A 25,691-nucleotide genomic window follows, 5' to 3' on the forward strand; every position below is an offset into this window, starting at 1 on the left:
ACACAAGTGTGATTTAGAAGGACAATGAACTCTAGCATACCAAACATCTACAGTGTACTGTATGGTGATTTTACACACAAAATACAAAAAAACAATGGACAAACGCATTGTTAAAGGTTGTGTAAATGTTAAGTCCCTATTTTTTGAGTGGTGCAACCACTCCAAAGAACAGCAATGTCCGTGTCCGCCTATGTATGTATGAGCACGAGTATGACTATTAGTACCAGTAGGGGCGCTCTTTGCCAGAAACAGAGAGATAGTGCTGTACTGTTGCCTGCTAATGAGAGAGGGGGAAAGAGAGAGGAGAGTTGCACCACTCAGTTCACACAGGTGTGATTTTTTGTGTCTATGGTTAAGTCAAAGCTTTGCCGTATATTCTGATAGTAATCAATGCTAATAGTGCGTTCTGTAACGGGGGTCTCCCCAACGGCAAAGACATTTTTAGGAGGTAGCTTTATAAGATTTAGTCTTGTATATATTTCACCACTTCTAATGTCACTTGTTTATCCTATAGCCTTTGAGTTTTATCTTCATGATTGGATAAAATTGGTATCCTGACCTGAGTGAATTTTCTATTTACTAAAGAGTTACTGAACAAACATAGTAATGATTGATTACTAGAATATCTATTCACACTTGTTTTAGCAAAACTATCACTGCACTTTAAGTACACCATACAACAATCGTACATAATAATCTGCTTAATAAATTGACATTTGACTTGTTGATTGAGTCAGAAATGTTGGCCTGTCCGTTGTCAAGAAGGTTTACAATTACAAATAGTACAAATTTAGTGTCTCTAAATGAGGAAATGACAGTATAATAGCATGAACACTATTTAACGACTACCTGTTTTCAAAAGTGATGTTTATATGAGGAGAACCTGTAGCCAACTATCTATGATCTAGAGCTGGGGTCAATGTTTTTTTTAGCTGAGAGTGGAGTTTCAGACATTTAACAGCTTAAACCCTCAATACTATGTACACTTGACCTTTGGCCTTGTAGCTACTTGGTCTGCTCTTTTTTTCCCCTGTACCTCAAATCTCTTTGCTGAAAATAACCAATCTAGAAGCTCACAATGCCTTGCAGACGCGTTGTGAGCTTATAGATCAATTTCCCCAAATGTTCACCCAGAATAGGCTTGCGAGGGTTCAAGTGGTTAATGTTGAAGACCCTGATCTAGAGAATTGCTTCATGAATACAATAGATATTATCCATTATAGATGCCTCAATACAAAATACATTCAGACCCTCTGCAACCTGACTGCCTCAACTCGGACATCAAAGCATCTTGCCATGAAACCTGTCGTATATTTGACAACGTTTCGTATCATAATATTGAATGTTGCGTCACATTGCTTCTGATGCAACATTCAGCCTTCAGTATGAGATTAGTGCAAACAGAATAATGCCCCTGTTAGAGTTCAGAGGAGAAACAAGGCTTATAAGGCATAAGTTGAGCTGGAGTATGTTTCAGTTAAAGATCCCTTTGAAGAGTTATATACAGTAGCCTAGTCAAGGCTAATACACAGACACAGTCTGCCAACTCTTAGTAATTTCGGATGCCAAACTCTTTCTCTATGCAAATAACAAAGCAACCACATGATGCATGTATAGGGGGGGGGGGTCATTAACTGCATGTTGTTTACCACTACCACCAATTCCTATATTAGATGCTGTCTCCTAACTTTCTGTACAACTAGAGAAGACAACCGCAGGGTTGGCGTGGGCCCAACCTTACAACCCACGGAAACTAAACTACACCCTTAGCAGAGCTTTGTGATCAGGACTCTATAGGGGCAACATATAGGAATTACAAGCTCAAATATCTCTTTATCGGCAATGGGAGAATCTTTGATCTAACGATGGGATGTTTGGTTTGGGTCCGATCCGTCCACCTTCCCTGTGTAGTACCCCCAACCGGTAGAATCACACTCGTCCCTTTTTTTGTGTTCCTTCTCATCACCTACATCTTTCGGAAAAAGACGTAGGTGATGAGAGCCACCACGCCTGCCGACAGCAGCCCAATGACACACTGATGGACGCCGATGGCATCCTCCAGGTCATGGATGCGCTCCTCCATGGCGTTGGTGTGGATGTAGTCATAGACGGAGGCTCCGATGCTCCACACGGCCCACGCCGCGTCCACCACGGCCTTAATGGTGGGAGAGACCATCGAGCAGGCCACGGGGAGCCAGGCGCAGGTTCCGCCCACATCCAGTGCCTATGGGCACCCACTATACACTGCAAATAGAGAGAAGAGAGAGGGGCAGTGCACGGGGCTTGTTGAAATGGGTGGCCCTATACTTTGACGTTTTGCATGAGAAAGGAATGAGTGGGATTTATTAATAGCTACAAAATCTGTCACCAGCTCTGAAATCAGTATTGGTGTCTCAGTCATTTCTGGTATTGTATTTCCTTATATACATTCCACTCCCATCTCAGACCATCACATCACCTGCTCTAGACCAGCTGAATAAGTGACAGACTCATCACTGGGCCTTCTCTGACGTCATGACTCACTCATGACACATAGTGTTGTTTTCTATGGGCCTTATATCAGCTGTTCATCCCCATGGGGAGCAATAAACATTGTAAATGATAGGGTTGAATCACATTACTATTAAAGATCAATAATAACTCCTATATGGAATGTAAATCTGAAACATGAACTACACAGCTATCTGGGCTGACATATAAAGAATAAAGACTTGAATGGCTTAGGGTTGACGACAGAGTAGGCCTACAGCATCTTGCAATGGTCTGGTCCACAAGATTCGCTATACACCACTAAGATACTAAATACTTCCTTAATGTCAACGAAGTCCACACCCACAACACCAGAGGGAGCGCAACAAACCATGTGCAACCCAGATTCGGCACAAACAAGGGACTAAATTAATTTCGCTCCTATGCCACCAAAATGTGGAACGCCCTACCAACCGTCATTAAGACATGCGAATCCCTTGACTCCTTCAAACCCGCTCTCAAAGGGCACCTACGGTTCACCAATTCGAAACAGACCCCCGTACATTCTGAATCCCCCGCCCACCCATTTTCCCCCCTCAATATGTTTTTTTTTCTCTCCCTTTTTACCTCCTCTATGATGATTTCCTGTTTTTGGCTATATAGAAGTGTATATTTGTTATTTGTACGTCTCTAAATGTTATGATGAATTGAAAATGTAATAGCCTACTAACCTACTTTATGGTGTCGTCCACCTGCAGTTGACAGCTAGTTTTTGTATTGAGTTGTAGCCTACTTGAAATGTACTGTTTCTGCAAACTGTTAATACTTCAATCAATCAAAAAAGATCTAAGAAAAACGGCTCAATGTTGGTGATTAGGATACATTTAGGATTTATTACAAATCCTGCATTGGTCTGTCTGCCGCCTATAGGCATAGCCTACTGAATGAACAAGGCGCACTTGTTAATTGTTTAGCTGGTTACGTCGCTTACAGATAGAAGTTCGTATACGCACACGTATTAGTTTAAATGACCCATAGCCTAGTTAATGGTGGCTATACTTACCAACGGTTTTCCAATGCAACTGTGGGATTAACATAGGCTACGCATCCGTAGCCTACTTGTGTTGTCGTTTGCGTAAAATATCAAGCTGTTATGAAATGATGTCTGGTGTTGTAGCTGTTCTTGGCCCATCTACCCAGTGTGACATTGCTTGCTGCTGTGTGAGCGCGTCACCACGCTCGGACTAAGTAGGCTAGGGCGTCATCTCGTACAATGGAAAACAACAATGCATAATTAGCCTCCTCCACAATAGAATATACAAATTTATACAATACAATATTTCACCTCTGTGAATATGCACACCCGTGACTGCATTTTGCATATCAGAACAAAATCAACAATTTACCCAAAATGTAATATTCTCTCTACCACTGTCTATATCATCTATAGCTATAGGCCTACCTAGATTTTAGGATATAATTTCCGCCAAATCTAAGGACACAATCTCTGAGATTATCTCACACACATATAGGCACCGGTAGCCTAATTTAAAGATTGCCCCATGATGTAAAAGAAAGTTAAGGCCATGACATGTGCAGTGCACACTTTCACCACGAGGGGTCAGGCCACGCCAAGATATTCAGCAATGATGTAAAACGATAAGATAAGATAAATCTGTATCGATCCCCGGTGGGGATTCAGTCAAATTACAAACGAAGAGATGCGATCACCCCACACAGTAAAGACACTCGGACAGGGGACACCGGTCCGCCACTGCAGGAACTGATTTAAAATCCATTGGAAACATAATGAGCCGAGATATATAGGCTATTGTAGTTGTGTTACTGGACTTTCGAAGAAGCAACAACATAGGCCTACCTCTGGAATGTATGCATGTTTTAGGTAAACATATGTCCGTACGGATCGTGGCTATATTATTACCCAACAGTGCTCTTGACTGTTTTATAGGCTACTTGTGCCATTGCCAAATCAATATTAACAAACACTGCTGCGCTACAAAATCTTAGCGACGGAAACCTATAATTGGAGTGACGCGCTCAGAATACCACTTAGCAGAAGTCCATTTTGGGGAGGGCCCAACACGAGGGCGCAACACCATATATCAGGTCCTTCCACCTCCAAGTGATATCGTGGTCATAAAGCTGCAACATGGCAATAACATCAGCGGGCTCTTTACAGAGCGGATATATTTTGGTTTAACTGTCACACACTGCACGGCGTGCGCACGATCGAGGTCCGCTCCTCGGACTGGAAAACGCCAAATGAAACGCAGGAGGAGAAACGGACACCACAAGGCACTGAAGGCAGCAATACACACTGTTGCGTCTCCCCCCCCCCCTCCTTGGATGGGACATGGGAGGAATGCCAGGACTGGTCCGAGTTGTTTTAGAAGAAATTGCTGCAATTTCGTCCCAACGGATAATCTTACTAAATGTGTGGGGTTCTTCGTGCAATAGGCTACTATAACGCAACTGATCCGCGATGTTATAACAGGGGCGGTGGTGGTGATGGTGGGGATGGAACGGAGAACTTCAAGTTCAACACACGCCACATACAGACCAAGTCCTGTCTGTTCACAACGAAGTCATCTGCTGCCTTTAATACCACGGGATGCAGACACCAGCCCGTCGCTGTGCTCTGCGCTCATCATTGTGTGTGTGACATTGGACTGAAAGGTAACAGCCACCCAGCGACACTTATATAGAGACGCATACTTCTATCTACACACACTGACAAGACAGCGGAGGATCAATTTATAGATTTGGCTACGCAGAGTTTATAGATTGAGAGCTCTAGTGCACTCTATATATATGCCGACCATCTATGGCAGGATGTTGAGCTATTTCTATAGATGACACACCTGGTGTTTAAGTTAGGCTATAGCTACTATACTACAAGAAAATTGCACAAACCAAAAAGAAATATCATTTTTTTGTATTATTAACAAACAACGGCTTACATTTGGACTTTAAGTGATGCTGTGTGTCAGAGGTTGGGTCTTTGCGGGCAAGGTGAGTCCTCATTCATTCAACTGGCCTACAAAGTCCCAGTTTCTGGCGCACGTGACCACCAAGTTAGATTCTCCACTGTGGGCTATAATTCACTACATCATGGCTATTGTATGACAGTTCTGTGGTTAAGTTATGAAGTTATATAATCTCGTTGGCAACTAATAATAGCATATTGGCTACATTTCTGTTTAGATCAAGTGCAACTCATTCAACTTTTAGCAAAGAAGCAGAAGCTCAAACAATATAGGCTATACTCCTTGTTGATTTACAAAGAAGTTAAAAAAAATTGGGGGATCAAGAGCAAACAAACTCTGGCTGGTGTTAAATATGGATATATGGATATGGATATATCGATAACACTGGATAATATAATAGTAGGCTAAAGTAGGCCAAGTTTATTCTCATGTATAGGCTACTGTATGCAGCACATGGGCCCTATCTACTGCACGGTTGAGGCATTATTGTAAACCTAGCAAAATTCCAATATGTCGTTTTTTTTGTTCAATGTATTTAAAATTAATTCTACAATAATCCACAAATATATTCTAAAGGTGTTTCCAGCTCATGGAAAAACATATACAGGCCCCCCCAGAAAACGAAAGTTTGTGAAAAGTAGATGAGCATGGGCTTTTAAAAAGGCTATCTAAACCGTTATTAGGTTGAGTTTTCAGACAATATGCCCATCCTCTTTAGACTGAATCATTGAATTTAAAGATCGTTAACATCATTTGATACATCTCTCTGGTCAAGACTGGCTTGCATAGGGCTATAATAAAAAAAAAGTTACTGAAATGAGTGACCATAAAGAAAAGTAGCAAAGCCCACCCACTATTATATGGAACAAGCATGTCAAGTGGTGAAGAAGTTGTTTTGAAGGCCTGCTTCTATATCTGTCCTGACCCTAGCATGCCGTACATATCTCACTAATGAATTTAGCATCCTGACACTAGATGCTTTATGTAATTAATAGAACGGATGGTGATGGTGGCATCTCCGTGCTGCAAATGACACATAGGTAAGATATTTGCTGAAGCATGGGATTTTTATTTTAAAAGCTGACAAAAAAACACTCCACTGTGACCGCTATAGAAACACTCTTAAATGGTCATATAAAACATCTCCCTTTGCCACCGGCAAGCAAGACAGTAAATCACTACATTTATCTTTCAGTTTGTTTTATTTATACCAAGTATTGGCTTTTTGAATAGTTATTTATGGTCTCGCTCCAAGGCCATGTTTAACAAATCAGTGGCAGTCCATTTGTTTTTACAAGCCATTCTTTGTTGCTATTGTAGCAAGTTGCTATGGGCCTACAGTACAGTGGGTTGCAGGAAAATGGACACTGATTCCTATTAAATGTAGATTAGTATCCATTAGTGAAAATTAATAAATAAATACACACACATCTATATCGATAGATAGATAGATAGATAGATAGATAGATAGATAGATAGATAGATAGATAGATAGATAGATAGATAGATAGATAGATAGATAGATAGATAGATAGAGTAAGTCTAGATACTGTATATATAAGTGTAGTACGTTTTAGATTAGGAGCTATACATTTACCTATCAGCACACACTTACACATGTCTACCATAATGACATATGCCAAAATGACATATCACAAAAAATGCAGATAAACAGTCTCCAGCCAAATCCACTCCATGTATGCTAAAACAAGAGTAAGAGCCAGCCAGAGTATGAGAGTCCAGGGCCTAGTAAGGCAGGCTTGGTGGAATGGGCCTGGTTTGAATAAGCTCCATAGCTATGGGGAACTCTGGGATAGTCACCAAGTGTGCTGATTAAAGTTGTGATATTAAACAGTGCTGGCTGCTACTGCCTGCCAAGGCTCTCTCAGTGGCATTTCACATCGTTTAAAAGGTCCAATCGGGCTCATCTCGCCACTTACTGCACAGTGTTGCTTACATCTTTTGTTTTTTTTCCCATCACGCCTGTCTCATATGCTCTCTCCTCACACCATTTGTCAGTAGGGTTATAGGCTTACTTTAAATAGAATTTCCCTACATTTTGCATTGTAGGTGTAGGTCACCGAGTTCGCCAAGTTCTCTAAATGAGATAGTGAATGCCTTACAACAGCCAAGTAGGCTATATCTTGCGATTGTATTTAAGCATTATGTAGGAAACTCTGATAAATGTAAAAAAAAAAACAGACTGTTTACCTTTTGCGTGAAAGCCGAACTACTAATGAACATGAGGAGCGTTCCTTCTCGGAAACTCTGGTATGAACTCATTCGACCCCCTTTAAAAACGTCAGTGCAAATCCCAATAAAACTCTGCCATTATAAATATACAATTCATAAACACTGGCAAGCACGCTTGCTTTGTGTGAAATATGTGACCCAGCTCCCCTAAAGGGCTTGATATACTTTGTTGCATGCTGTATTGCACACCGAAAATAGCAGATCTATAAATTCACTTAATGTGTCGCAGCGTGACGCAATGTGAGCTTGTAGATCAGCTATTTCTGGAGCGCAACCACGTATATGAATCCTGCTCAAACGTTAAATATACTAAACATTCTAGGTTGTTTGCCGTCCTTCAGCCACACTCGTACCGCTACCAAAGTTATGAACTCAAATCCCGTTTGACGAGCCAGTAAATACTGCAGCTCCATCTCAAAATGTTGGAATGAAACATTAGAGGAAGGTTAAGCTAGCGAGGGAGGGGCGAGGGAGAGAAAAGGCAGCAAGAAAAGTGAGGGACTTTTAGGGGCAGCTGTGTTTTATTAACCCAGTCATAATGCCCCTAAAAATCCTTATTGCTCTTGCAATGGTCAACAATTCTCCTGTTGCAACACACCGAGAAACTCTATACAGTCAGTATGTATTGCATGACATCACCGCAACAAGCTGTCACACTAAGGGGACCAGGCATCTATGGTTAACTTATTAAAGAATGCGAGGCAGGTAGTACTGTAAGACATCCAGAAGAGCAATCCATCCGTTAACTCAATGAACTACTTAATTTAACTCTAAATGTATAAAAAATGTACCTGTTTCTTTCTTCCAGGCAGTCAACCGTCTCATGGTACAACCCCTAGAAATAAAACAGTAACTATAATGCCTTCAGGGGGCTTTGCTGTGCGTTTCGCTGTACATGCAAAGATTTCGTATTTTGCAAACATGGGGGACTGTGGGAATGTGGAGCGAGAGGGGAACATGTCGCACTTTGCCCAGACATTATTAAATGCATCTCTTATAAACCGACGCTCCCTTTTGGCAAACGTATGAATTACTCTGACATTATATTTCTGTCCAAGTACTCATTGTTTAACATGCAGACAGAGAGTCGGTCCTCCGTGTCCTTCATGGTTTTGACTTTGTGGTTTTGTGCCAGGGGACGAATGGACAGACAGATGAGCTGAGCATGCAGGAAGATAAACGGAATAGAAAGAGCAACACAGACAGGTGTACAGATACAGATGACAAATTGCCATCCAGCCCAGACAGACATGAAGGCAGGCAGAAAGGAAAGAGTCACAGAGGAATATATATATATATATATATACAAACATACAGAAACGGAGAGAGAGAGAGACAAACTGGCAGATACATAGACGAAACGGAGAGAGATGAATAGACGTGAGATACAAACGCAAGCAGATAGACAGTAGAAAGAAAGAAAGAAGTTAAATTAACACTGAGGATTTTACTTTGCAGACAGGCAGACAGGCTGTGCAGAACTGACAGACGGGCTGTGCAGAACTGTGATCCAGGCCTGGGTGTGGTGTGGTGGTGTGTTGGGGCTGGAGAGAGAGAGAGGGTGGTGTGTGGAGCAGAGATTTCGATGTTGGTGAATGACTCATCAGAGGGAGGCTATTCTGTTGAGATTCCCTCCGGGACCGCCACTGTGGAAGGAAGGAAGAATCCCGATCTCCACCACAGGGAGAGGAGGAGAGAGAGAGAGAAGGAGACAGAGAGAAGGAATGAGGAAAGGACAGAGAGGGAAAGTGTGGATGATGACTCAGGGTCGTACAGCGAGTGTCAGGGGAGGGATGTATGGAGGAGGGAGGGGAGGGAGGGACAAATTACTCATCAGAGCATGTGGAATCTCATATGGCTATCACAGGACTGACTGTGTGCTTCCCGCATGGTTGCTGCTCACCCGCTATACCCACCCGCCATTAGCCCCAAGCGCTGACCTAGGATCAGTCTCACATTTCCATCCATGACAAGAGGTGAACAAAATATGTGGAGGGCAAGGAAGGGCGGGGGGGAAATTGACTTGAAAGTAGTGTTTGATTTATTTTTAATCAAACTTGTGTTCACTCCTGTTTGGCTATACCTAGAGGCACTTTGCACTTGACTGCAAAATTAGATTTAAGCTCTTTCAGCAAAAGATAATCAATGTGACTTAGGTCCTCAGAGTTAAGAGCGAGAAGGGTGAAGTCTTGAGTAACTGTGCCACAAGTCTTGAGTAACTGTAACCTTTGGTTTTTGGCAACAATGTGTGTGAGGGCCCAATGACCCATGTTGAAATCCCTTTGTGTCTCTTTCTAAAAAATAAAAAATATTTATAATTATATATATATATGGCAAGACAGGTTAGTGTCCTGGATTTAATCAGGGATGGAAACAGCTTTTTATAGGATAAGAATTGTAGTGCTTTGAAAGATGAGTTTCACCTGAGCCTTTGTTTGCATACATTTGGGTTTTAAATTACAGCAAGTTGGCGCATGTCTCTCTGCTCTTGTCTGAATTAAGCAATGTTGTGGAAACATGTAATCTGAGCACAGACCTTTATTCAAAAATAATATGAGCAAGTCATTGCCTTTTATCTAAACAGAGAGTAACAGTTGAGGTACAGAGTTTCTCCTTTTCGTTCACAGGAACAACATTATTGTCTCCACCAGGCCGAAGGCATGGGGAGAGAGTATGTTTTTCAGTACGTGTGTGTGTGTGTGTGTGTGTGTGTGTGTGTGTGCGTCCGTCCGTCTGTTACAAGCTAATCTCCGGCACCGTCGATGCCACATTTTGCACACACACTCCCTGGATATACCAACAATGAACCTCTGCCCCAAATTTCCCAGAACGGCCTGTTATAGCGCCACCAGGAGATCGACTTCTGTAAAACACATTTTTTGATATTACTCCTCCAGATTCTGTCCAAAGATCCCACAAATCGTTACACAGAATCTCTATAGTCATGTGTTCAAGTCGGATCTGTCCGATATTTCATATTCCATCCTAATTGGCTAACATTGGCTTTCAAAGTTTGCAGGATTGTGTGTGCGTCCGTCCGTCCGTCTGTTAACAGCTAATCTCCGGCACTGTTATTAACCCGGTCAATGCCAAATTTTGCACACACACTCCCTGGATGCCAACGATTAACCAAATTTTCGGCCTGTTATAGCGCCACCAGGAGGCCGACCTTTGCAAAACACATTCTTTGATATTACTCCAGATTGCAGCATGCAATTTACGTGAAATCTTTCATGGACTTTTCTACTATAGGCTGAGGAATATATCCCACCCTTTTTGCATTGGCCTGTTATAAAACGCCTATATCTGAAAATCTGAAAGAATATCACAAGCAATAATCCCACACATTAGAAAAGATCATTGTTAGATACATTACATCTGTAAGTAATACAAAAGACAAGGTAGTCAGCAATAGCATTCAAACAGAGTGTCATAGTAGATCAGCCTAGGCAAATTGTATAAAAGAAACAGCATCAAAATAGGTGTGTGTCTGGCAGGAAATAATATTGCATTGGGCTTATTCATCATTATGTCCCAATAAAAAAGTGCCTGTATCAGTAGCTATGACTGTGCAGTGATGTTGTTAGTATTTCTATGTCTCATTAAAGGCACATAGCTACAAAATAACCTTTTTAGATGTTTTGGAATTGATGTGTCTTTTTAATGGGTGCTTAAATAGGTTCGACAATTTTAAAATGAGATCTTTGTCAATGTAGCCTTCAACAGACAGACGAGCTACTGTATGTATGTTAGTGGAGTGTTTAACTGACGGATCAAGTGAAAGCGTGACATTAGCATGACATGCAACTGGCTTCTCTCTTTACCAGCATGTGACTGGAAGGCCAAACCAGTAGGAGATTTTGGATGTGTGTGTTGGTGATGATTCAGATACTGACAGGGAGCCAAACACGCAAAGGCAAGAATTGGCATCCGTGTGTGTGTGTGACTGTGTGTGTGCGTGCGTGCTTGCGACGTGCGTGCGTGCGACCGTGCGTGAGTGCGTGCGTGCAGGTGTGGGCGTGCGTGGCCGGTATAGACACATGCGTGGCCGGTTAAGACTCACCCGTGGCTTCTGTGTACGGTTAGGATTAGGTTAGGGTTTGGGTTAGGGTGTCGGACTTCATTACATGTCGGGCTGTGTGTGTGTGTGTGTGTGTGTGTGTGTGTGTGTGTGTGTGTGTGTGTGTGTGTGTGTGTGTGTGTGTGTGTGTGTGTGTGTGTGTGTGTGGGTTTAATCTCGGCACCATTGGAGTCAGCATGAAATTCTGCACGCACACTCTGCCCCAATATTTTCACGTCGACCTGTTATAGCTCCACCACCAGGCCGATTTTGTCCTACATATGTTGTCCAAACATATTTAGTCATATGATCATGTAAGTGGAAACCAATCATATGTCTAATCACAATGGAATATGAATAAACTAAGTGCGGGAGTGGCCTGTACGTATTGCACAAAATCCCACAATCATGAAACTTTGCATGCACATTACCACTAGGCTAAGGAAGGAATGCCACCCGAATTCTTTTCAAATCAGCCTCATGCGGTTGCACTATACAAATGATTCACAAATGAATCAAGTTTGGCCTATAACTAATGAACTGTAGGTCATACAATCAAATATTTTCCCCTTGGATTCCTTGAATAATTAATAATTATCCAACTCCCCAAATAGGTCACTGCCATTTTCAGAATTCTCTGATTCCATTCTGATTGGCTATGATTGGCTTTACGTTACGGGAGTGGCCTGTTTTGCACGAAATCCTACAAATCATGAACCGACCTAATTGCCATGAAACATTGCACACACACACACAAATGAAAAACCTTCCCCCCCAAATGTTTCAAATCAGCCTCATGGTGGCACTATAACAGCCCACTTAACGATTTGGCCTATAACTCTTGATCCACATCAAATGCATTTCACCCTGGATTACTTATATCTCATGACACAACTCTCCATATAGAGACGAACCCATGGAGCAGCTAGTGCCCTGTAGGCCAGGTGTAGATAATCACTGGAGCAAATATCTTTGATTTCTTCTCCACATTTGGAGTTACATCATGGCAAGGTAACTATTGACGATATGCACATGGTTGCCATCTTGCCAGCAAGGTGTTAACTAGGTGCAACTTCCCATTGAAAGCCCGCAACATCAAATTCACCAGCATTGAAGCTGTACGAAAAGCTTGAATTATCCTCGTTCTATCTGCAAAGTGTTTGTTTCATACAAATCCACCGTACGCACGTTATGAACTACTTCCCGTCAAGAAATACCTTGCAGATGATTTATTTTGTTTATTTAGTTTGGAAGCACTTGTTATCAGTAAAGCAACTTCCTGCTGCATGCTCCATTAGTGCACATTCAAAACAGGTGGTAGGCTACGCAGGACCGTTGAGTGATATACAAGCACTTCCAAACTCCCAACACTTCGAAAAAGAAATCACCTGCAATGAATGATGACAGAAAGTGGCTCATAACATGTCTACGGTGGATTTCTATTAAACAAAAACTCTGCAGATTGAAGGAGGATAATCCAAGCTTTCCGTACAGCTGCAATGTTGGCGAGTTTGTCGTTGTTTAATACAATTAGATTGGACTTTTCTGTTTGGGTGAATGGGCATTCAATGGGAAGTTGCACCTAGTTAGCACCTTTCTGACATGGTGTTTTAACTAAGCATTATGTTATATTTTAGCTATTGAAAAATAGCAGATCTACAAGCTCATAGCTCATGAGCTTGTAGGTCTGCTATTTTTGAAAAATCGTAAAAATGCGGCACAAATCTTCGAATATATATTCTTTCAGAGCTAACTTTCTTTTCCCGACGTCAGGCCTAAATGGGTTAATGGTAGGCTACCTCTGTGATCTCTGCGCCCAGGGCACCCTACAGACAAACTCGTCTACAGACAAATCCACAGAGCTTTGCCCTGTAGGCCAGGTGTAGGCTAGGCAATCAATACTGAGGTGACAAGCAGTGCTTAATGGAATAATGGTACACCTCAGCTATGGCCAGCGGTGGAACAACTTGGTACCGGGCTAGGGGGATGGCCGCATGATCAGCCTCCCCACCCCCTACCCGTACGACACAATGAATTATGGTGCAATGTAATAATAACTCATCAACGCTTGACGTAACATCACTTTAAAACCCATTTAGGCCTGACGTCAAAATAAAATAAACGTTCGCTCCGATTTAAAAAAAAATAGCAGACCTACAAGCTCGTATAGTACGCCACTCGGTGGTGCGCTATGAGCTTGTAGATCTGCTATTTTTCAATAGCTAAATTATAACATAATGCTTAGTTAAAACACCAAAAGGGGTTCCCGCCCAAAATGGGTTAAAACAATCATATCCCCACAACTGCGCGTCTTACAAACCAGTTTTCTCTCACATGAATTCAATTTGCACAACGTAGCCTACAGTGCACGGTGGACCCAATTAACTAAATAGTTATGAAATAGATATGAAAAGGCGGCCAAACAGTTACAAGTACATCCTTGCAGGCAGTGACATTACAGTACACTATACTATACTGTACTGTACTGTAGCCTACCTGTTTATGTTTTTTTGGGCAGCTGTTGTTGATGATTTTACCAGCGTGGAACTTGCACAATGAATTAACTACTCACCTAATGCCGCCGTAGAGGTTCCACCATGTTTAACATAATTCCAAAGTGTGTACATTGTTTAAGTCAAAGATGCATGGTTTACATAATGGTAAATAGGCTATATTAACTTTGGCTAAAAGCATGTGTTTAATCCAATTTACAATTTACAATTTAGGCATTTAGCAGACGCTCTTAATCCAGAGCGACTTACAATAATCAAGAACAAAAGCATGGGAATACATCACAAAAGCATTTATCATAAAACATGCGTAAGCTAAGAAAGTAACAGTGGAATATCTATATTATGAGACTATACATATAAACTATATATATATACTACTATGCTATACATATGTACTATGGCGTGCTATGACTATATACAATGCAATTATAGTGCCGTCTACATAACATGCTATAAGTCTGTATCAGATGCTATCTAATCCACAACCACTTCTTGTTTACAAGCGGTATCTGCATCACAACTGTCATGGCAGTAACGTTGTCTACAACCAAAACAGGCTTCCTCTTCCTCTTCAAAATAAAAGGGGCCACTTGTAATGATTAGTCAACACTAGTTTTATTTCTTAAGTGAACTTACAGTATCGTTAGCCTCATAGGATAAATGCCTAAGTCATTTTTTGGCGAAATTGAGATTTCTGCCTACAGCTGCTCTCCTGGGGCTGCTGCATCGTCCTGGATTAGCACCTATGTCCTCAGCCAATCACAAAGCTCACCATCTTCAAAAATGATGATCTGCCTAAGTCACTTGTGTGATTTGAGCATTTTTACGTTGCCGCCTAACTCACTTTGTGTGACTTGGGCATTTTTACATTGCATACACAGCAAACAACAGTTACTCTAATAGACCCCCAGGTGTTTAGTATGGAGTTAACATTACTCTAATAGACCCCCAGGTGTTTAGTATGGAGTTAACATTACTCTAATAGACCCCCAGGTGTTTAGTATGGAGTTAACATTACTCTAATAGACCCCCAGGTGTTTAGTATGGAGTTAACATTACTCTAATAGACCCCCAGGTGTTTAGTATGGAGTTAACATCACTCTAATAGACCCCCAGGTGTTTAGTATGGAGTTAACATCACTCTAATAGACCCCAGGTGTTCTGTATGGAGTTAACATTACTCTAATAGACCCCCAGGTGTTTAGTATGGAGTTAACATTACTCTAATAGACCCCCAGGTGTTTAGTATGGAGTTAACATCACTCTAATAGACCCCCAGGTGTTCTGTATGGAGTTAACATTACTCTAACAGACCCCCAGGTGTTTAGTATGGAGTTAACATTACTCTAACAGACCCCCAGTGTTTAGTATGGAGTTAACATTACTCTAATAGACCACCAGGTGTTTAGTATGGAGTTAACATCACTCTAATAGACCCCCAGGTGTTCTGTATGGAGTTAACATTACTCTAACAGACCCCCAGGTGTTTAGTATGGAGTTAACATTACTCTAACAGACCCCCAGGTGTTTAGTATGGAGTTAACATTACTCTAACAGACCCCCAGGTGTTTAGTATGGAGTTAACATTACTCTAATAGACCCCCAGGTGTTTAGTATGGAGTTAACATTACTCTAATAGACCCCCAGGTGTTTAGTATGGAGTTAACATTACTCTAATAGACCCCCAGGTGTTTAGTATGGAGTTAACATCACTCTAATAGACCCCCAGGTGTTTAGTATGGAGTTAACATTACTCAAATAGACCCACAGGTGTTTAGTATGGAGTTAACATTACTCTAATAGACCCCCAGGTGTTTAGTATGGAGTTAACATTACTCTAATAGACCCCCAGGTGTTTAGTATGGAGTTAACATTACTCTAATAGACCCCCAGGTGTTTAGTATGGAGTTAACATTACTCTAATAGACCCCCAGGTGTTTAGTATGGAGTTAACATTACTCTAATAGACCCCCAGGTGTTTAGTATGGAGTTAACATCACTCTAATAGACCCCCAGGTGTTTAGTATGGAGTTAACATTACTCTAATATAGACCCCCAGGTGTTTAGTATGGAGTTAACATTACTCTAATAGACCCCCAGGTGTTTAGTATGGAGTTAACATTACTCTAATAGACCCCCAGGTGTTCTGTATGGAGTTAACATCACTCTAATAGACCCCCAGGTGTTTAGTATGGAGTTAACATTACTCTAATAGACCCCCAGGTGTTTAGTATGGAGTTAACATTACTCTAATAGACCCCCAGGTGATTAGTATGGAGTTAACATTACTCTAATAGACCCCCAGGTGTTTAGTATGGAGTTAACATTACTCTAATAGACCCCCAGGTGTTTAGTATGGAGTTAACATTACTCTAATAGACCCCCAGGTGTTTAGTATGGAGTTAACATTACTCTAATAGACCCCCAGGTGTTTAGTATGGAGTTAACATCACTCTAATAGACCCCCAGGTGTTTAGTATGGAGTTAACATTACTCGAATAGACCCACAGGTGTTTAGTATGGAGTTAACATTACTCTAATAGACCCCCAGGTGTTTAGTATGGAGTTAACATTACTCTAATAGACCCCCAGGTGTTTAGTATGGAGTTAACATTACTCTAATAGACCCCCAGGTGTTTAGTATGGAGTTAACATTACTCTAATAGACCCCCAGGTGTTTAGTATGGAGTTAACATTACTCTAATAGACCCCCAGGTGTTTAGTATGGAGTTAACATCACTCTAATAGACCCCCAGGTGTTTAGTATGGAGTTAACATTACTCTAATATAGACCCCCAGGTGTTTAGTATGGAGTTAACATTACTCTAATAGACCCCCAGGTGTTTAGTATGGAGTTAACATTACTCTAATAGACCCCCAGGTGTTCTGTATGGAGTTAACATCACTCTAATAGACCCCCAGGTGTTTAGTATGGAGTTAACATTACTCTAATAGACCCCCAGGTGTTTAGTATGGAGTTAACATTACTCTAATAGACCCCCAGGTGATTAGTATGGAGTTAACATTACTCTAATAGACCCCCAGGTGTTTAGTATGGAGTTAACATCACTCTAATAGACCCCCAGGTGTTTAGTATGGAGTTAACATTACTCTAATAGACCCCCAGGTGTTTAGTATGGAGTTAGCATTACTCTAATAGACCCCCAGGTGTTTAGTATGGAGTTAACATTACTCTAATAGACCCCCAGGTGTTTAGTATGGAGTTAACATTACTCTAATAGACCCCCAGGTGTTTAGTATGGAGTTAACATCACTCTAATAGACCCCCAGGTGTTTAGTATGGAGTTAACATTACTCTAATAGACCCCCAGGTGTTTAGTATGGAGTTAACATCACTCTAATAGACCCCCAGGTGTTTAGTAGACATGTATTAAAAAATGCCTAAGTCACAGATTATTTTCTTGAAAATGGCCTAAGTCACTTTTTTTTGTTATGGAATGACTCTCATGTTTATCTTTTTGTAAAAAACATTTTGTTAACCCCTCAGGAAGCCATTGTAAAAATCTGCATTAAAAACTCTTACATACTTGCGAGAAAATGTGTTTTTTCTTATTATCCGAAAATCATAAAAAATGACTTAGGCATTTATCCTATGAGGCTAAATGCACCCTGAGATATGTTTTGAATGGGCCCGCTTCCTGGCTTGCAAAGTGCGACCAAATAAAGGTCTGTGAGTGACTGTGTAACGCTGTGTTGGCTGGCAACCATGTGCATATCGTCAATAGTTAGCTTGCCATGATGTAACTCCAAATGTGGAGAAGAAATCAAAATTGCTCCAGTGATTGGAGCAATCCCAAATTGATAATTCAATCAATTTGGGCTGGGCCCTGAAGCCACCCCCCAACCCCCCCTGGCGGCCTGACCTTGGCTATATGGCTGCGGCCAGGGCACCCCTCTGTGGATTTGTTTATAGGTGCTGGCCATTTGTGCCAAATTGTTGCTACTACTCCTACAGACTTCGTCGAAAACTCACACAAACGGTGGACATTATCTCTGGGGGGTCATGTCATCAAACGTCTTATTATTTTTAAGATCCCATTCCAGTTGGACAAGACTGGCTGCTTTCAAAGGTTTGCACATACATACATCTGGGTATAGGCAACCTGTGCTCTGAGGAGCACACTTTTATAGTTTTATAGTTTATGTGCGTATCCAAGACCGAGAGGGTGATGAGACGATGAGAAAAGAACACGCCTTTGGGACCATACCCCCTACCCGAAAGCACACTCCCACACAGAGTAAAATCCTATGAACCCCACACACACACACACACACACACGCACACCCTGGGTAAATAGTATGTGTACTGCGCACACGCACGCACACACATGCACACACACACAAACGCACACGCAAACACACACACTCCTAGCAGCAGCCGCATAGTCCTAGATCTTAAATTGACGTTGCCATTAGGGTGTGGACTCACAAAGTTCCCGCGGTATAGAAGAACCACTCAAATCAAGAGCAAACAGTGAAGCGACAAAGGTGAGAGAAAAACTGGAGCAGACTTTCTGCATGTGGATCCCTGGGCCTGTAGCAACCCCTTTTAGAAATGAGAATGAACCCTCCTGACCTGGTTTCAGCCAATCAGCTTGTGAGATCTGCCTTAGGTGGGACTAATAGAGTAAATAGAGGAGGGTGTATAATCAAAGTGTTGCAGCGGTGCAATGGTCATTTCCTCAATAATTAGCAATATCTTTTTTTGTTTCAGTGAATGGGAGTTTGTGTGTCCTCTTGTGGATTCTTTGAGGCTTCGTACACACATATCAGACGAACATGCTCTGTGCTGTCCGTGTTCCATGCCCGCCTCAATGCTTTTCCAATGGAAGTCACGTGGTTTGACCAAACAGTTGTGTGTGATGGGGGGAGGGGGGGCAATCAAACACAAGTGTTTGGTCAAACCACATGATTTCCATTGGAAAAGCATTGGGGCGGCCATGAAACACAACACAGGCAGAGCACAGCACAGTTGTTCTTTATGTGTGTACGAAGCCTGATCGAGGCCTCATTCACACATACCAAACACCACTCAAGCAAATGTTTGGTCGTTTTTTTGGACCACCACAATGCTTTTCCAGTGGGAGTCACATGGTTTGACCAAACATTTTTGTTTGATGAGGGGAGAGGGGCAGAACACCACCAGCAATCAGCAATCAAACACAAATGTTTGATCAAACCATGTGACTCCCATTGGAAAATCATTGCGGTGGCCCAGAAAAACAAAAAAACGACCAAACATTTGCTTGAGTGGTGTTTGGTACGTGTGAATGAGGCCTGAGGCTTCTTACACACATAAAGAACAACTGTGTTGTGTTTCATGGCCGCCCCAATGCTTTTCCAATGGAAGTCACGTGGTCTGACCAAACACTTGTGTTTGATTGCCCCCCCTCCCCCCATCACACACAACTGTTTGGTCAAACCACGTGACTTCCATTGTAGAAGCATGAAACACGGACAGCACAGAGCATGTTCGTCTGACATGTCTGTACGAAGCCTTAGTATGATAAAATATTTAACTAGAGAGATAATCACCCACTTCACATGCAGCTTTGACCAGGAACTATAAATCAATTATATTTTAACAGAAGCTGGCAACTATTTGAAGCCTAGCTGTGCTACTGAAAAAGTCGGTCTCTCAACATATGTGGTTGTAAACGGATAAGAACTGTATGTAGAACTGTGCAGAAGATGAAAATAAACACTAGAATAGCACACACACACACACACACACACACACACCTGACTGAAATCTCCCAACCCTCCAACTCAGTCAGACACCAGGGCTGCAGATGCACTCGCACAAACATGTGCGCGCAGTGCGCACACACCACAGACATAAAACGCTCCAACTCTCAACTGTTTGTTTTCATACTGAATGCTACGCTGCTCACTGTTGTTGAACATTTCTGCGCCAATGGAGTTTGGAATGAAATTCAATTAAATTGCTAGTCTTCCTCTCCAGCCCTCCTCTTCCACCGTTTGTCTGAGTATGTGTGCCATACGTGACTGCATGCAGACTTCATATTTGCAGTCTCTGAGAGTTTGCCTTGCTTGAAACTATTTGCTTGTATCATGAAGAGAAATGGAGCTTTTATATAGCCAAGATGTGGTCCTCCACAGCATGACGTGGACAACAGTTCCTCTGTTCAGCACAAATATTAGAATGATTCTGGACTTTCTCCCAGTTCAATCCCATTGCCATAGATGTACACAGATGATTTCTGCCTGTTTGGGGTCAATGATGAATATTAGCAAACTTCACCAGCCAGAGGCGTTTCCAGGAATTACATGTTGGGCAGGCAAGTTGTCGTTTTGTTGTCGTTGTCGCCGTCCCCCGTCCTCCCCGCACGCACAATCAGAAGCACTAAAGGTTTTCAAAGATATATACCTGCCAGACGAGTAGGCTACAAAGGCTGAAAGGCTTGCATTTGCATTCCAATGGGTGATTGAGGGTCGCACACCGGCCAATCCGCTGTCCACTAAAGTTCTCAGGTCTGGTGTTTGTCCTCTCTTTTTTTTCTCAGTGTATGGATTTTGGCCAGGCCAAATGTAGAATGTAGATATACGCCACTGTCTGTCACCAGCACTCTCTTTGCATTGCAAAACCAGCTGAAAGTTGAACTCAGCTCAGCTGTCTGTAAGCATTGTGCAACATTGCACTCTGTAGTAAAATTGGCAGTTATCTGTTTGATGTTGCAGATACAGCCAAGCCAATAGGTAGAGTTAGCCAGTGAGAGAGAGAGAGAGATAGAGTGTCTGTGTGTGTGTGTGTGTGTGTGTGTGTGTGTGTGTGTGTGTGTGCTCGCGTGCGTGTGCGCCTGCGTGTGTGTGAGACTGTGTGGCTGGGTTTTTACAAGCGAGGAAAAGAGTGTGAGTTTTGGCACATCATTTGCCAGAAATTGACTGTTTCGATGCCAAAATTCACCAAACATCTCAGCTTGCAGAACTGGACATGTTTTATCTTTTAAAACCGTTCAGTAATCATGGTGGAGCAGTCTCTGTCTCTCTGTCTCTGTCTCTGTCTCTGTCTCTCTCTCTCTCTCTCTCTCTCTCTCTCTCTCTCTCTCTCTCTCTCTCGAAAAGATACAATAGGAAAGGTAGTCCAATATTTTCTTTCAAAATGGTTAGCAACAGTAGGGGCAACATATTTTGGATGAACAATCTGGAGGCAACAGACAGCGAGAAATGATCATTTTTTAAACCATTCTTCATCACGACGCAGACAAGAGCAACATCTTCCAGTACAGCGTTCTGTCCAAGCCTGCCTCTGCTACTAAATGGGCATCTGGTTAGCCACGTCCTATTTTATACTTTACCGCACTACAGTGTCCTATGAAAACAGCTAAAATAGCGATCTTCAAGCTCACATATCGCATCATGAGACCCCCTGCTGAATATTTAAAGAAAATGTTTCAGAATCTTTGGAGACTTTTGCCCGCGACTTGCCCGAAGTGTATGGATGCCAGGTTGATAGTGGCTAATACCTCATTTGAAAACGGATAGATATATTTTTCAAAGTTCCTCAATCCTCATTGGTTCTGCAGTTCTATTGAAGGAAGTTATTCAAGGCCCTGGGAAAACATTGTAATTTATTGTATGTGTGCTCTTTATGTTAATTGGCTTATGTATCGGGATTCTTCCATTTTGGTTTCACAAAGGAAATGTGTTTCTGTGCTTTTTGTCCCCTCGAAGCAGTTTGATGTGCTAGTAACGTAAGTAATGTCGGTCTGCAAAGCACATGTTGAACTGACAAGTCTGTTAAATATCAGCGCCACATCCATGTGACATAACTGATGTGGACATAAATAAATACTTCAAATGTATGTGTGTGTGTGTGTGTGTGTGTGTGTGTGTGTGTGTGTGTGTGTGTGTGTGTGTGTGTGCGTGCGAGTGTGCGTGTGTGCGTTGCGTGCGTGCGTGCGTGCGCATAGAGCACGTCTTATTTTAAGGTTGAACAAAGAGCTGTTTTATGTTGGCACTAGAATGATGGGAGCCACAATAATGACAAGCATGCCTGAGGCGACCCAAAGCCCTGAAATGTGCCTCCTTGGAACTTCCTACTCATTCCATGGGCATACGTACGGTGGATTGATGGCGACCTTACTCCAAACTCAACAGTTTTGGTAATATATTTTATATCTCTTAAGTTAACCAATTTCATGACGACACTCATATTATGTTTGTTAGCACTATTTCAATACCCCTTGCCCCCCTTCACTTATTATTTCAATGCATGGCTGCTTAGCAAACAGCAAGATGATCTTTAGCCTTTGCACGTACTGTATATGTGCATAAACACAACTGTACTGTATATGTGCATAAACACACGTACTGTATATGTGCATAAACACAACTGACATGAGCGGGTCCAGACATCATTCCGATGGGCCGGTCTTCCGACGGGCCGCCACGCTGTTCTGACGCACGCACGCACGCACGCACGCACGCACACACGCACACACACACGCACACACGCACACACGCACACACGCACACACGCACACACACACACACGCACACACACACACACACACACACACACACACACACACACACACACACACACACACACACACACACACACACACACACACACACACACACACACACACGCATGCACACACAGCCATGTTGGTTTGCTTGTGTGTTGATTAGGCTATAGGCTGTTATGCACTTCGCCTCTTCCACCACTATAGAAAACAGATTAAACAATTCACTCACATTATATTAACTAAACAATAGGCCACTAACCAGTAAGAGTAAGAAGCAACCTCACCCTAAAGGGCGAGGTCGCGTACACTGGCCATATATGTAGCCTATCTTGAGTGTACAGGGTGTGATGATGTCAGAACAATATATGGAATGTCAGAACAGGTCAGTTCCATATATAGATAGATTTAGATCTATCTATCTATATATGGAGCTGACCTGTTCTGACATGGGCAGTGTATCGAATATGCAGGGTTTGATGAGGGCCCAGGTAGGGCCAGGCCTTGATTTTCGGGCCTATTGAGAACTCTTGTTTTCACCGGCTGCCGGGCGCGGCTGCACAAATAATTTTGGGGGCCCATCCAGATTTTGAATGGACAGGTATCAGTCAAAAGGGAGACATCCAAAAGGAAGGATGGATGGGGAACGGTCAACATATGAAATGTCAGAACAGGTCCATATACTAATATTGATGACATCAGGGATCTCCATATATGGGCTTAATTGTGACAGCAGGTCTCATTTACTCACCATCCCTGATGATGTCTTGCGATGTCACGAGACATGGGCAGTGCATGGGCACCATATATGGGCCTTTCCCCATGTATGGGGATTTACACTGACTGACTGACTGACGGGAAATGCATGATTCCATATAGTTAACTGTGACCTTTGCGGCAACCACAGTGGTCATCATGAGACTGTCACGATATGATCATATATATTGGCATTCCCATAACTGGGCTTAATATTGATCACGGCCAGGGATCTCCATATATGGGCATAACAGGGATTGTAAGGCTGGGAATGCCCATGTATGGAACTTTTTTCACGTGATGTCACGATGATGTCACAGTGACCTGCCTGGGGTGAGCGACGGGGATTTGAGTTAGGTGACGTGTCAAAGTGACGGGGATTGAGGTGTCAAAAAACGCAAGGTTTCATAGTTATCGCAGTAATAACAAGTAATACATACCAGTTTTCACACGCACACGCACACACACATGCATGTGCACACACAGAACAGAACAGAACAGAACAGAGACGGAAGGCAATTGAGCTTTTTCCTTTTGGTAAATTATATTGAAGAAACTGTTAACTGGTTAATGTGTGTACCGTCACTTTAAATGCGTAATTTAGTTTACCCGGGCAAGCGCTGGTTGGCAGTCAATCAATACCCTTTTAGACCGCCATATTTGTGCCAGCGTGGGTGATTAGATTGAGTTCTTGATCGCCTCTTGTCTTGATTGTTTACTCATGACGTCATGGGCCGCTATATGCTCGATAGCAGGCTTCGGAACACCGGCCCGTCGGCATATTGATGCGGTCCCAACATGACGCCTTCCGCTGTCAGCTCAGTGCTACTGATGTCATTCCTAATCCCCTCGACCCCTCCTGCTTTTCTGTGCTCTATTGTGTTAATTTAACGTAGCTGCTCAGATGCTCATATTGAGTGCTCAGGGGGGAGCAGAATTAGGATCTTATACTCATGGACACCTCGACTCATAGCCGGGTCTGGGAATCAAACCTGGGACCTTCTGTTTCCCAGGAGGCCTCTCTATACCCATTCAGCTATGGCTGCCCATACAACTGACACTTTACATAGAAAGAAACAACTCTATGAAGCCATGTGCTGCTAACTAATACATGTCTTTCCAAAAAAAAAGGAAAGTATGGAGAGCTGGACTTCCTCATGTCTGGTGGTGACATTTCTACCTCTCTGTGAGCTCAATTGTCAAATCGACCCTGGCTTTATTAAGCATGAAAGGAGATAAAGATGTTTCAAGGCTCCTGTTGCAAGAAGGCATGACTGGAGAGATTGAGGCTAAAATTAATGCAACAGGCCAGTGGAGCCTTGGCAACAACAGCTTATAATAAATCGCATTGTTATTAAAGAACATGTACATAATGGAATAAACACTTGTTCCCAAGGATGAGGGATAGTAAATAAACTCAGTTTAACTTGTTCTGTTCCTCCCCAATACACAGGTGCACAGTATGCACCTATTAACCTACAATGTAGGGTGTATTTGAAGATTAAGCTACTACAAAACCAAAAATATGCCCTTTTCTTTGAATCATTTTGAGGGTACCAATCTTTCTGTAATATAATATTATTTTATGGCAGGACTTCTCAAAGTGGGTACTGTGGCACCCTGGGGTGCCTTGACACAAGTCCAGGGGTGCCCGAGTCAGAATACTTTAAATTTATCAATGTCACTTTCTTTTTTTAGCCTGTATACAGTACACCAAGGGCTCCATTTTCGTCACCACTAAACCCCTTATCCCTAAACTTATTTGCCTTTTTATTTTTTTACTATTTTGAAAAACATTTTTGAATAGTTCAACTAGCCAATCTACATTGACACGTTGTGAGCTTGTAGACTGGCCATTTTAACTGTTCAAAAATGTTTAGCAAAATAGTAAAAAAAAAAGGCAAAGACGTTTAGGGATAAGGGGTTTATCGGTGACGAAAATGGAGCCCCATGAAGTCTCTTCACCAAAAATAGCAGATCTACAAGCTCACGAGTCACAACGTGATGATGCGATGCGTTGTGAATGCATTGTGATGCTTGCGGAACTCGGCTAAAGCCTAGCATCACTGGCGTACCAATAATCACGGTAAAGCACACCCTCTCATATAATATTGCTTAT

General features: G+C 42.3%; 1 long non-coding RNA gene across 1 annotated transcript in view; it reads left to right on the forward strand.

Annotated features, from left to right (window-relative positions):
* The first annotated feature begins 4,531 nt into the window (after window positions 1-4,531).
* Window positions 4,532-25,691, forward strand: part of LOC310858794 — a 32,115-nt gene continuing 10,955 nt past the window's right edge. Inside the window, exons 1-2 of the long non-coding RNA XR_014569227.1 lie at window positions 4,532-5,166; window positions 22,259-22,450. This is a non-coding gene — a long non-coding RNA (uncharacterized lncRNA). The remainder of the gene's footprint in view (window positions 5,167-22,258; window positions 22,451-25,691) is intronic.

This window comes from Protomyctophum parallelum, assembly GCF_964188405.1.
Source record: "Protomyctophum parallelum genome assembly, chromosome: 5".
NCBI classification, from domain to species: Eukaryota; Metazoa; Chordata; class Actinopteri; order Myctophiformes; family Myctophidae; genus Protomyctophum; species Protomyctophum parallelum.